This window comes from Denticeps clupeoides, chromosome 17 (assembly GCF_900700375.1).
Source record: "Denticeps clupeoides chromosome 17, fDenClu1.1, whole genome shotgun sequence".
Lineage (NCBI taxonomy): Eukaryota > Metazoa > Chordata > Actinopteri > Clupeiformes > Denticipitidae > Denticeps > Denticeps clupeoides.
The window spans coordinates 7,845,242-7,858,058 of NC_041723.1; the positions used below are offsets into that span (position 1 = coordinate 7,845,242).

The window sequence follows — 12,817 nt, forward strand, 5'->3', positions numbered from 1 at the left end:
GCTATCTCACTCACTGAGAGCTGCTTCTCGATCGCGCTCACTGTTAATTGCATATTAATCAAAAACACTATTTTGTCCCTGCCAGGACATTCATCAGCAAAGGTTGCATTTATAGTTGCATAAAAAAGTGACACATTGGGAAACATTTGAATCTGTTCAGAAATATTCCGGATGAAGGAGTGTCAGAAATCATTTGTTGTTCACTTAAAGAAGCAGTTTTATGCTGGCGAGGATATGCCATTCCTACAGTGACAGAGCTGAAGGTGCTGAAGCTGTTCTGGTGGCTTGTGGACCTCAATACCTTAATTCAGAGCACCAAATACTGTGTGGCACATTGGCCATGTTCACTAGTGTCACATAGAGTGTGTCTTCCTGATTTGCAGAATGGATTTTCTTGTTGGTGTGAGATTATTTCCAAAACACTGAATTCTGTTTAAAAATGTGATTGACAACTCACACCCTTCTTGTTCATTTTTGACGATTTAAAGCCAGAGCTCTTCTCCTGGGGAACCGAACATGTCTGACAAACCAACATAGACAATATACAGCAAAAAAAGAAGTTTACTTAGTTTCCATGTTAAAAACAAAAGTTTAATTGTCAAATAAAATGGGTCTAAAGTACAGTCTAAAGTAATATACCAGCAAATACTGGTTTTGGCTTAATTCACTGCACCATGATTGGAATGAAATTACTGACTTCTGACTACCTCATGAGGATGATCTCAACAGCATGTTTAACTCCTGCCCATCACATTTTAGCATAGTCTGATTTCCTCGAAAAAAACGGCAAAATTGGAACGCAAGCACAGTCACGTGTCATACTAATTATACAGGAAAAGATCGTTTGGACCCATCAATAGTCCTTCAACCAATCCAGCCAATGATGGGGATGCATTCCTAAAACTTTGTGAATGTCTCACAGTGCACAAGTGAACATTTCAGTTTACCAAAGATCTTGTTTTAGCTTGTCAACTTCTCATCTTATTCATGGGGCAATGAAGTAATGGAACAAACACTAGTGTCAGGTGACTTGTATATGTTTAAGCATTCCATGCATAATTAACAAAACAAAAATCCTATAAAACTGAATGTAATATTAAGGAACATAAGTATTATTTAGCACCAGGAAAATATAGCTCATGAAGTAGGATTGTCCTTTGCATGTAATATTTACTGCCAGCTAATTGGTTAGAAAAATGTAATAGGTATTTTAGGTAATACTGACTTTAGAACATTGTTCCATATGAAAACAAATAATTTGTAATTCCGGAGGGGGTAGCATATTTTTATAAAATATGCATGATTTCTTTGCAGTGATTATGCAGCCATGGTTCTTGCCAGCTTCACAAGCTGAGCAAGGGCGTCGCTGGAGAGGATCCTGTGTGTCCCCACATCCGTCAGGTTACTTAATACTGCCCCTGCCTTCCTGCATTATACATCCAGCATCCCCTTTGATCAGCTCTCGCGCCGATCGCCTGACTAAGTGGAGGATAAGCGTTGATACAGTGGACCTGGGCAGGCAGGACGGCCTTGACTTTAAAAGGCAAATAAAAGCCAGAGGGAGGACTGTGAAATCGGTTAACCCAGCCTCACCCTCATTATTCCCGTCTGCAAGCGGGGGTCCCGCTCCTGATGAGGCCTCATTGGCGTCGCCTGAGCCCGGCGCAGGGATTGAGGAGCCTTGGCTGGCGCCGGGGTCAGGAGAACAGGAGAATTGGTGTGCAGATGAGGTGGAGGCCATGTCACCTCAGGTGGAAACATTCTGGGCTGTTCCGAAGTGCGGCGTGAAGCCGTGCCGACATCAGTGGCTGGCCGAAGATTTCCCAGTAATTCACTCCTACATCCTCAGAGCCTATTCTTCATTCACTTAAACTCAGCATTCTTCATATATTGTTCCAGTGCTTCTTCTAACCTGCCAAATGATCAAGACTTTCTTCAGTCACACCCAAAGCTGCTTCAGTGGATTCCAAATGGCATGGAAAGTCTAAACATAATCACCGCCGGGGCAAAAATAGCCTGACCACTAACAGGCTGCTGCATTTTCTACTCACAATGTTTTTTTTTTTCCGTCCAGGCCCTCCTTCCTATATATCATTTTAATGGCTGTGTGCACTGCTCCATTTTCCCATAAAGCAGTGCACTGTCTGAATGCCTGCACCACGCCCTGTTATCCAGGTCAGCTTAAAGTGGAGTTCGGTCGTGGGCCTGCAAAAGACTGTTATTGCAAGAGCCGCGCTGAGGCCGCACATCCCTTTTTTCATGTGCCCCCTTAGCGCAGGGAGTTAAGTGTGTAACATCACCCGTTCACAAGGAGACTGTGAAGATTAAAATGGGGCTTGAGATGCCGCACCAGGCACCGCAGAAGCTAAACAGCAACTTGTTAATGAAGCATGAAGAGAGGGTCTAGCAGAATCATAGAAATATACATGGTGCAAGATCAGGTGGTGGTGGCAACAAAGCAAATTTGTCACATTCTTACATTGACGTGGCCCATGGATTTTTACCGCAGAATTTGCTTAAATGAATAAAATCATGCATCTGTGGCTAGAAATTGTAATGAGAATCAAATGTTAGTTTAGCTTAATTTTGTTAAAGTTTGCTTAGAACTTGCTTCTTGGGCCATTATGTTATACCACTAATGCCAAATTAATGTTGTAGCGTTATGTTCTAACTAGTTGATGAATTAATGGCATCAATTTGTCAGGTTGGCGGGCAAGTGAAAGTGAAGTGATTGTCACTTGATACACAGCAGCACAGCACACGGTGCACACAGTGAAATTTGTCCTCTGCATTTAACCTTCACCCTGAGTGAGCAGTGGGCAGCCGTGACAGGTGCCAAGACGGAAATCTTATGGTATACAGCTAATTCAAAATGATGCAAACTGTTCACATTTTCATCCGTAGTTGAAGAGTTCTTTTGATGATTTCAAAATTCATTTAGGACCTTTAGCTGAGCGGCTTTAACTAATGACCGCTGTCATGTTATGACCGGAAGTCGGTTTGCTGGTTTTGGGATGACAATCTCTCTCTCTCTCTCTCTCTGCTGACGCGCTGCTGGTTTCGACACTGCGTCCCAATCCCCCGAAGAGGAGAACCATTTTGGCTGAAACCTCTTGGGAGACCCCCCCCCCCACCCTCCGGACCGATCATTATTTATGCCGTTAATCGTAGCAGCTGTCACCGCGCTACCTCCGCTGTCCTGCGCTCCGAGGCGACGCGGCTCGTTCTGATTAGCAGATAGGTTTTACTGTGTGCCATTAAATGGTGGAGTAATGTCTTCTGATGGGATTTTAATGACTGAGCGATCCTGAAGGCAGCTTTAAGCGCTGCCGTGAAATGAACGCCCACGTTCAACCCAGTCTCCCCAATTTGGCTGGAATTATATAACCGCGCTCTCTGTCAAGCCTTCAGGAGCGCGCCAGACTTCACAGACTCCTGGCTCCTCTGGGCGCTGTAGCTCTGTGTCTAAATGCATCACACAAGCAAAATGTGAGCATGAATGTTTCCAAGGGGTGTCCATGCACAAGCTAATGAGGAGTCTGGGCGTGTTGGGGTATTAGGCGCGGTATTAGGGCGAGAACGTGGTGCTGGTCGGCACACACGGTCCACGCCCCGTCGGTTCTGCTGAGACGCCTCAGTCCATCTGGGATGCTGCATGCATTCCAGAAATGGTGGGAATGAGAAAGTAGATGAGCACTACCCTCAAAATGGCCCATGCGCCACATAGGATGAGTCACTTTCCTTCAGTCCAGTGGATTTCGTTTTTTTTGTCGTGAGAGCCGTATGGATCCCGGAGCCAGTTTAAAGCTGAAGTCTCTGTTGCTACGATTGTTGGGTCTACGGAAATGAAGGCAATTTAGCGTTATCTGTAATCTGCAGCCCTGCCGAGATGACAATCAGAGGAAAGAACCAGAATTCTAATGCTCTAATAATCTCATCAGTTTAATTTGCCTGGCCGTGTTACCCTACTGTTGCCGTGGAAATGCAAAGAAAAAAAAAATCTCTCAGTTATGTGTTAAATAGCTCATCTTGTTCCGACACTCAAAATGGCTGCGGTTGATTTTGAATGACATGAGAATCTCTGATCCAGTGATTCTGTGCACTGATTGGATGTTCCAGGGGATAAGAAGATTTGAGAATGTGAAGTAGCCTATCTGTCACTCATCCCCGGCAGCTGTCACTGACTGTGTGTGACTGACAGGTGATTTGTGTCTTAGATCTCCTCCGGCTGGCGGAGGTGCAGGATGAGTCACACTCACGGCACGAGCACACACCCTTACACTTAGAATTACACACACACACACACACACACACACAAATACACAAGCTAATTTAATTGAAAAGATACGGGTTCACGGCATCTCACACGGAGAGAGAGTCACCGGTGTCTCACACAGACTCACACACCTGCACCAAAATGTACCAAAACACACATAGCGACTTAAACTCAACACACACACGTTGTGCCTCACACGCACACTCTCAGACATCTCACAGTGAGTTCATGCTCCTATCATGATGAATTGACTGCCATGCCCAGTAACACCATCTCACAGACCTGTGACACACCACAGAGTAGCATACTGTCTCAAACACACACACAGCCTGACAGATCTGTGTCTAGGAGAGCCGAGAAAATGTCAGCATGGACTGCCAATCATATGGCAGTACGTCTCCAGAAATGCCAGATGTGACATCAAAGGGCCTCTCAGATTTCATTTCATCCTCATCTTCTCCCCCAGCCACCCACCTCTAATGTTAAAGGTCAGAGTGTATCAGCCAGTAGTATTCACCCATTCATTCACTTACTCACTCACTCATAATTACTCACACATTTACTCACTCATACACTCTCTGACTCATTCATTCATATTCTCACTCAGTCACATAAACATTCACACTTACACTCAATCACCCATACACTCCCTCACTTATTCACTTTCATACTCTCACACCCTCACTTACTCATACACTCACTCACTCATTTATACTATCATAACCTCAGTCACTCATACAGCCACTCACTCATTCATACTGTCACACCCTCACTCACTCATACACTCACTCACTCAGTCATACTCTCACACCCTCACTCACTCATGCAAGGGTGGTAGTGGCCTAGTGGGTAACACTCGCCTATGAACCAGAAGACCCGGGTTCGAATCCCACTTACTACCTTTGTGTCCCTGAGCAAGACACTTAACCCTAAATTGCTCCAGGGGGGGACTGTCCCTGTAAATACTGTCTCTCTGGATAAGGGTGTCTGATAAACGCTGTAAATGTAAATGCACTCATTCTTTTATTTGAATACTCAATCACATTAACTTACTCATTCATTCACTCACTCACTCACTTACATACTCAAAACACTCACTTACACTCACTTATTCACGTAAACTCTCACTCATTCATGCATGCATTGTCTCATACCCTCACTTGGTCACACACTCATAGTTACTCACCTACACACTCATTCACTCTCTGTCACTCACAAACAATACACAATCTCACTCACTCACTTGTTTATTTACTCATATACTCGGTCACAAACTCGCCCACCATCACACACCTCCTTCCGCACATTCAGACTCCACTACTAGTATTCCTTGTATGCTTACTTTGTGCATGAATCTCCTCATAATTACACAGCACATTAAGCTGCTTCAGTGCTGGTGTCAGCGCCGTCCTCAGAGCCGCAGCTCATTTCCTCTGACAGCGTTAAACAAACCGGAGCTGTGCAGAGGCTGTAAAAGTACGATGTGTTTGTCTCAGGTTCTCTAAAGTTTTAATGACTGTTTGCTTCAGGGCTCGGTGTATATATTAGATGCATTATGTGCGAATTCGCCAGAGGATATCCATTTGATGAATCGCCTGTCAGTCGCGCAGACAGTAGCAGCTGCTGAAGGTGAGTGACAGGTAGGCCACCTCAGACCCCGGATCAGCCAATCCTGGGACTGGATCAGGTTGTCTCATTGCCTTTCACTACAAAGCACAGGCAAAGTAAACTCTGCGCTACTGGGCAAATGGTTAGCCTGATAATGAGGAGATTCTTGACATTTCCATAACAGCATCTCGCCTGGGAGTAAATGAGAAGTGATGCCTCCTATAATGTAGGGCAGGCAGCAGTGTTCCACAAATGAGACCAAGGGCTGTGGACCAGAGAATACAGTAAAATAGTTCTCAGTGCTAATAGTTTTCACACCAGAAAACTATTGATTCAGAAGCAATTGATAAAGTTTTGAAACATTAATTGAACATTCCATGCAACGTTCACTGTTCAGAGAAAGGCATCATATTGACAAGAAAGAGAAATTAAATGCAGGAACACAGCTATAAAACAAAGCTCACAATCTATAAAATAACTTTTACTCATGAAATATCTACTTTGTAAGGACTATTGTCTTTAAGTTAGTTCAGGACTGGCTGTCCCATTAAATTCAACCTGAGAGCAGAACATCTGATGCTATACACTGAATTTAATAATGGGATTTGCAGTGAATCTTTGCAACTGTTGTATTGAAAGTGCATCAAAAGGAACGTGGAAAGATTTGCCAACCAGTAACATCGCCTGAACTGACCAGTTCGTTTTTGCCACAGTAGTAATACACACAGAACAAATACACAGAACCTTTTGGAAGAAGATCCTGATATCAACTATGGGACAGGGCAACTTGCAGTGGCAAATCCACCAAGGAAGGATTCAAAGAGAGATAGTTTTTTTTTTTTAATGACCTGATGTAAACATCATTGAAAGAACATGCACAAAACCCCTGAAAATTCAAGCAGAAAAATAATCGTTTTACTCTCACTTTCAGTCTGAAAGAGGGTTGAAATGTTTGTTCATTCAAATGTTCTGGACAAATCATCAGGTTCCATTGACTGTTGCATGGGACCCATGGGATTGTTTTCCATATGATTGTAATTCTGTATTATAGCAACGCATGGTGCATGTGCAGTGGATCAGAGATCACCATCTTTGTTTCTTGATGCTTTTTGTCGTAGCTCTGTGAGATCAAGATGGCAGTCTGTGCGTTCCCATTATATTTAATGAACAGAGGTCCCTCAAACCACACATCCCACAGCTCTGCTCTCTTCTGTTGTTCTCATTCTGTGGTAATTAGCTCATTTGAATGAATGGCTTGACTGCATCTTTACTGTGTCGAGACTATATTCTCCCTGTGGGGACCCAATTCTGGCATCTGTTTATAAAGTTTGTGTTGTGTTAAGACTCAAATCCCAGAAGCCGTGCATTAGAAATGAAATGACGTGCGGAAAAATGCCTTTTGAGAGTTGACAATGATAGCTGACTTATATCCATATTACTGTATATCAGTCAATCATCCAGCACTCGATGGAAAATTCCATTGAAATGTGATGGGGGTTTAGTGTGTGCCGTTTATGTCAGCTTAAAAATAACGATTTTAATGACCGTGTGTATCAGTCAAGTTGCAATCATTAGGACTAAGGAGGTTAAAGTTATTAAAAATACATCCATGGATTTTTTTTCTTTTTTGGTCATGCTTCAGATATGCTGTGCTCTGCAGTATTCTGACATTTGATTTAAAATTTCATTTTTCCCCCTGTATTTTTTATTTCTGCAGAGGCCCTGTATATCAAACTCCTCCGGAATATATTCTCTCATCTGGTGATCTGAGAGGAGTGGGCTCTCATATTAAGTTGCCATGAGCAGTATGTTGCTGGCACATTTAATCTGAAACAGTTTTAAATTTGCCATATACAAAATGAGTGCCTCAAATGTTGTTATTATGTAAATTTTATATTATGTAAATTATCAGTAGTTGATTTTATTAAAATTGATTGAAAGGCTTAAAATAGCAGCATTGTGGTGTTTGGAAAGATTTGGGGGAAAAATTACATTTAGTTATTAAATTAATTGGATAATAATTGGAAAGGTATGTAGAATGGAACGTTACAAGTACAAGCCTGATTCATTGAGCAGTTTTCTTTACTACTAATCTGCATCATTATTAATGGAAAATAAATCTTTGTGCAACTGTCAGAAAGATGTTCTCTTCCCTCCATCTCTTTATTTCCCTTTCTCCCAGTCTATTTCCCTTTCTCTCTCATCTCGTCCTCCAGGGCAGGCCTGTATATATCACCAACATGCCCCATGCCAGGCTTTTATCCGTGGTCCAGACTGCGGGACAGGCGAACGGAGTCAGAGACAAGCTGTAAAAGTAGCACGGAAAAGCTTCCTCTTTTTCTCCCTATCGCCCCCTTTCACTCCGGCACGTCCGTGCCATGGATTCTCATGCCGCATGACAGGAATTTGTATGCAGCCCAGAGCGCGGGGGATCAGCTCTGTGCCCTCTGCAGTGACGATACATCTACATTAGCAGGAGCAACTTGCTGGCGCTCACTCACCTGGCGCTCACTCACAAAGTGGGATTTAAAGGCTGCACTAAGGGGGTTTCTACAAAAAAGTCCTCTAGTTGTCTTTTTTTTATTTGTTTATAACTTTCCAACATTAATAACAGAAAAAAAAAAAAAAAATCCCAGACACCAATTCCTGCCAACAACTTTAATTTAACCCCCCCCCTCCCCCCAACGGCTGGCATTTGACGCTTTCTCTCTTATTTTTCTCTCCTTATTTCATTTCATTTTCATTTGTCTCCCTCTATTCTATTAGATTTTTTTTTTTTTTGTAAAGTTCAAAGACTTTATCGTTCTCTCTTCGCCACTCTCCATCTTGCTCACTTCCTCGCCCTCCATTGCTTGGTCTCGGTCGGCGAGTGCCCCCGCTCGTTCATCATCGCTGACAAATGTGAACTCCTCGCCACCTCCATCAGGCCCAGGTGATATTAGCCTCGTCGCTGACCTGCGCTGGCCGCCCTTCAGCCTGACTGAACTCTCCTCCCCGCCGTTGTCCCTTGTCATTTTAATAGGTGACATTTTACATCTCTCCTTCTCCATCTGTGCCCCCCCCCCATCTGCGTAGCTCCTTCCCTCGTTCCCGTTGCCTGTCACGCGGAGACCCCATTGTGTCTGTGAACGGGGATAGATTGTTTTTCATCAGGGATCTGTGTTTACCTGTCAGCCTGTGCCCGGGCGTGCCCACGGCAGAGCGATGCTGCTTAAATTGCTCCTTTCTTAGCAGACATTGTATTACCGTAGTACTATCAGGTGTCTTTGTGCGAGTGTTTGCATGGCTGTTTTAATTCAGTTGTTTTTATCCGAACGGTACAAATACTTGTCTAACACCGTGTCAGTGGATGTAAACACGAACCTATGGAGGCTCATAAATAAAATGCCTGCAATGTGGGCTGAAATCGCGTTGCTGAGAATTAACCTTGACTTGGTGCTGCTGATTGTATGTCACTTTGGATTAAACCAGTTCCCAAATTGTTTTAATTGAAATTAAAAATGATGCATCAGGGTATCAGTCGTCCTTGGAGCAAATGAGGATCTGAGGTTTTTTTTTTTTTTTTGGGTAATTTACAGTGACCCCTGCTGTCAGCTGGCAGGGTATAGGGTCTCCACGGCATATGAGTTAACCAGGGTGTCCTCTGGAGAAATCCGGCTGAGGAATGATTTGTTATGATTATTATTGTTAGCAAATGAAATCGCTTGTTGAATAGGATTGTGTTCCACTTTTTTAAAGCAGCTGAGAAAAAACCTTGGTCAGCAACACGTTGGTGGGAGTGGAGGCCCAGCAGAGGTTCTGGAATAAGATCCTATGGCTGCTGGGTCCCGAAGCACAAATGGAAGCTGACCAGACTTTCCTATACAATCAAGTGAACGGGTGCCGGATTGTGATTTGTGGGACATCGGGCGTCAAATTGCATTGCCACCACACCGGTGTCTGCCTGTTCCTCTCAGGTGGAAACAGAGTTACACCGGGCTTCCTGTCCGTCCTCACCGTCGCAGCTCCGATCTTGTGTTTCTCCTTGTCTCCAGGATCAGGCTCTGGCACGATCACATTCCTTCACCTGTCACTCAGTCAATTCTGTAGACAAAATGAGCCTCTGTACGGTGATATCCATACTTTCTCTCTTGGCAAGAGTCATTTGTCACCCACACCCTCTTGTGTCTGTATCAAATTCAAATATAAATCCGAATTACAGCTGGTGGTGGATGGATGGTGTTTGGTTGCAGTATTGCCAAAGAATAAAAAAAAAAAAAACTTGTATCGAACCTGTCAAATCATGTGTTACTTATGAGGAATTTTAAGTAATGTAAGAAACCAAACATTGATGTTTGATAAGTTCGGAGAGACCATTGAAATGGAGAGACCATTCTTCCAGGTAAAAAAGCCTTCAGGTTTACCGCTTTCATTGGTTCTGGCGGGTTACGCCTTATATGTTAAGGTCTGACCATTAAACTCCTCTCACTTTCAGTTTAAATAATTGTGACCCCAGACATATTGTGCATATCTCAAAGAATATTGACAGGTAGAGTGCATGCATGATTTGTTAATGGGTCTAATAGGAAAATGTGCTTTTTGTAGTAGCCCAGCTACTGAAGCATCACTCTATGTGAGGGTAGAATTCATCGTGTTATTGATACTGAGAAAAGCCCTGGGACCAAAGTTAGAAAAGACACAGAAAACAATAATCAAATCCAACAGCAGATGTGTGCTACTTTTCCTAATGCATTTTCTAAGCACGTAGCTGAAAATGGGTGGTGACATCGGACCACGTTGAATGATCGTGGCCTCGGGAAACTAGGAAAGAGGATACCAGCAGGTCACTATGTCTACAGTGGTTTCCTGATGCATCGGCTGCTAATTAGCATGTTTGGTTGTTAATGGCATTTAATGTACATAGTATTTCTCAAGTTACATTTACCTATTGCATCTTAACACACACAGGAAAACAAAATATTTCAACCCTCAATATAGAAATTAATTATGTTTTTCACATCAAGTTTAATGAACACTTTTGATTTATGTCACATGTAATCGGTATTTTTTGTTACAGTCAAAATAACAGCTTTAAATCGGTGGGGAAGCAACTAGCAAGTAATGTAACTAATTACTTTTGATACTAAGTAATTAGTAATACTTAAGAACTTGCCCAGCTCTGTATAATGTACGTCTGTTCTGATCAGTCACAATAAAACCATGTGCAGAACATTTTGTAGTTCCTCCTCACTACACCAAAACAGCTCTGACTCCTTGGGGCATGAACACCACATGACCTTTGAAGGTGTCATACCATAGCTTCTACCCAGATGCCATGAAAGTGAGGTTGGACCTCCATGGGTTGGACTTGTTTTTCCAGAACGTCATACGGGTGCCCAATCTGATTGAGGAATTTGGGGGGCAAGTCACCGCCTTGAACTCATAGTGACTGCTGAAAGAGGACTCTGCCATCAAGGAATACCATTGTACATGAAACAGTGTACTTGGTCAGCAACATTATGTAAGTGGGTGTTAACATCCCCATGAATGATGTCCTCAAGGACACGTTGCCCAGAGCCTCACACTGTCTCTTCCAATAGAGCATCTTGCTGCCATCCCCACAAGACTTGGAGATACTCTGACCGGGTTATCTGTCATCACAATTTGCCTGTTGTCAGAGTCACTCAAATCATTTTTTTTTCTTCAACACATCAACTTTAAAAATGGAGTCTTCACTTGTGCTGTGACAAGAAAATCAATGAAATGAATTTCTAACCTGCTATCTTGGATCTTGAAAGAGTGTTCTGCACTTTATTTTTACTCTACAGTAATCCCCACCTCATCCAAATGAGTTGAAATATTTAATACAGTACTTAACCCTGTAAGACCCAAATATAGAAAAAAATTAGCAAAAATTTTTTTGACCTCTCAGATACTGTTTTAGTTGGCCTCTGATGTAGGAATTAAAGATTTTTCACATTTTTTATTTTCTAGTAAGTTTTTAGGGAAATGTTGTAATATTGCAACGTTGGGCCTAGTTGTGAGCAGAATCTCTGTATTTGTACTCACTTTGCCTGAACTGGTATACAGAACATTTAAGCATTCATTTGCAGGGTTGTTCACATAAAAAAGTAATTTCTAACAAACCACAAAACATAATATACAAACCTTTTTTTTACATTTCCTAAATAGTGCTGCCTAGTTTTTACTCCAAAGCGTTAAGTATTATTTTTATGTGCTAAATTTGAAAGAAGCGTCCTAGAGTTTCATTACTGGTGATGAAAGGAGTCCTGAAGGTTGCCATACACGCTTTGTGACCCTCATGGAATAATGTGAACGGCTTTATTGGTGCTGGAATGTTTCCGTCCTTCAGTTCGTTGCATGCACACAGCTACTCGGCGACAGGAGGACCATGTCCTCCTCCCAGCCATATGGCCGTTATCCGTGCGCCAGGCAGTTCATCAAATGTTTCGTGACGTGCGTCAAATGTTCATCAAGTGCACCTCTCACCTCTTCTTTCAAGGAGACACGTACACACACAGGCCGTGGGCGTCTTTAAAACGTGCACGGGCATCCAAAACGACTTGCATTTCCTTTTTTCAAGACACAGCAGTCATGAAAATGCATGAGCACATTCCCAATTTACGAGTCCTGTCTGGGGAACATTGCCTCTCAAATTTGCTGGCATATGTAAACAGAATAAAACAGTTAGAAAACATAGCGATGGCCTCAATGATCAGGCCAAGTTGAGGCGCATATATATATATATATGTATGTATGTATGTATGTATGTATGTTTGTATGTATGTATGTATTTATTTATTTATTAACCACAGAGAAGACTGGACCTCACGCTTCCCCGCAGCCCGCCTTTCACACTCATCCTCTCACACTGTTCTGTGACTAACTGTTTGTATTGGTGCTAAAGGAAAACTAACAACGTGTGAAGTCTAG

The 12,817-nt window shown here is 42.7% G+C and overlaps 1 protein-coding gene across 1 annotated transcript in view; it reads left to right on the top strand.

Annotated features, from left to right (window-relative positions):
* b4galnt4a (beta-1,4-N-acetyl-galactosaminyl transferase 4a) overlaps nt 1-12,817 on the top strand; it is a 113,826-nt gene that overhangs the window by 78,296 nt on the left and 22,713 nt on the right. The gene's annotated exons all lie outside the window — the stretch shown is intronic.